This window comes from Ictidomys tridecemlineatus, chromosome 1, assembly GCF_052094955.1.
Source record: "Ictidomys tridecemlineatus isolate mIctTri1 chromosome 1, mIctTri1.hap1, whole genome shotgun sequence".
Classification (NCBI taxonomy): domain Eukaryota; kingdom Metazoa; phylum Chordata; class Mammalia; order Rodentia; family Sciuridae; genus Ictidomys; species Ictidomys tridecemlineatus.
In genome coordinates, this window is record NC_135477.1 from 237,780,195 (window position 1) to 237,782,259 (window position 2,065).

Here is a 2,065-nt window from a genome sequence, read left to right on the forward strand (position 1 = left end):
ACTTATTGTAAATGGTACCTTTTATACCTCAAATAAAATTTTAGTTTATAAATATTTGATTGACATTACAAATAAAAATTTAAAAAATTAAATTAGGCTAACATTTGTTCTGAATTGCCATAGAAATAAAATGAAGCATTTCACACAAATTAAGAGAAATCTACTTGTAGTCATTATTTTTATGCAGTGCTGAGGATTGAACCCAGCACTCAAGTGCACTACCACTTGAGCCACATCCCTAGCCCCTTAATCCATTATTAATTGGAATATTTTCAGTCAACAAAATAAACTACAATTATTTAAATTAAGTTTCTCTTTTTCTCTCAAGAATGATTCCTCAAGAAGCAAAACCAGATATAGAATGCTTTCCTAAACAAGGAAACTTGTTAGAGTCTGTAAACAAGTCAAGATGGCACCTGGCATTTTACAGAGGGAGTAGTGTGTGAAGTAACACCAGCGAGTTATTAAGTGTGGAGATTCCTTATTGGTTGATTGCTGTATCTAGTTTATATTAATTAAGATAAGCTGTGTGGAATGTATATATACCCCTCCTGTCCTACAATAAACGGCTTCTACTCCTGCTGTATCAATGTACACAAGTTGTTCGTCACCCCCCAATTATTTTGCTGCAGCCAGACTGCGGCAGGTGGTGGCCTGTACAGGGAACAACGGGACAACACTTGGGGAAAATGACAAAAAAAAAAAAAGAAAAAGAAAAAAGCTGCCCATCTATAGTTAGGAAGGGAGCAAATTTGCTCATCCCTAGACAGATAAGACGAGAGGAAAAATGGCCATTTCAAGAAAAATGGTTCTTCCACACCTGGAAACTAATGAGTAATGAGCACCATTAAGGCTTATTTCAAATGTAAAAATCCTTGAGATAATGTACTAAATTGTTCAGAAGGTTGTTTTCTTAGTGGAATACTAACTACAGGATTTTCTTTAGCATCATTGCCAGAATTCCTGCCTTTGTCCCAGTGCTCATGAAGACAAGGGTGGAAGAATTTCCAGTGTTGCTGAGAACTGGAGGAGACTTTGGATTAAGCTAGGTGCCTATGAATTTACCTGGACTATGATTTACCTGGACTGTGAGTTAATCTATTGAGACACTGCTTTACCTGGACTGAGACAACAAACTCTAATCTACAACAAATTGTAACTCAGTATCTTTGCTAACAGTGTCATTGCTGGTATAATTTCTCCAAGGGCTTCTTGCATGGAGCCATCAATTGGCTTGGTATTGTGGCATTTTGTATCCTCCCTTCCTGCTTGTAGCAGATTATTTATGGTGTTTGTGTAAAAACCACTATGGTCGTTATTTAAATTAAACAAAAGAGGGAAATATTAGAGTCTGTAAACAAGTCTGGATGGCCCCTGGCATTTTACAGAGGAAGTAGTTTGTGAAGTAACGCCAGCGAGTTATTAAGTGTGGAGATTCCTTATTGGTTGACTGCTGTATCTAGTTTATGTTAATTAAGATCAGCTGTATGGAATGTATATATACCCCTCCTGTCCTATAATAAATGGCTTCCACTCCTGCGGTATCAATGTACACAAGTTGTTCGTCACCCCCCAGTTATTTTTCTGCAGCCGGACTGTGGCAAAAACTTATTTAAAAATTACAGATGCATGCTTAAATATCAAAATGATCATTCCAGTCTTTACATTTATGCATAGGGAATTAACATCCCAGAATTCACTATTTAATGAGCATTAATTTAATAAAACTTTTAAGAAATATACTACTATTTACTTAACATAAATAACACATTCCTAGAAATAAGAATTGAGATGATAAAATGCATGTGCCATATTTCATGTTAAGCTAAATTGAAAATGTTTGTTCTCGTTTATTGTACTTCCTATAGATGCTTAAAAAAGTGAACAATTATGTGAAATCAGGATGATTTTGTCTTAAAATCTAAATAAATTTTCCAAAATTAGAATTTAAAAGTTTAATTTTTGCAACATAGCCAAATAACTAGTAAGCCATTATCTATGATATATTCTTAGCATTTTTCTCATGGAACTAAGGTGGCTGTCAAACCCACTCATCACTTCAATC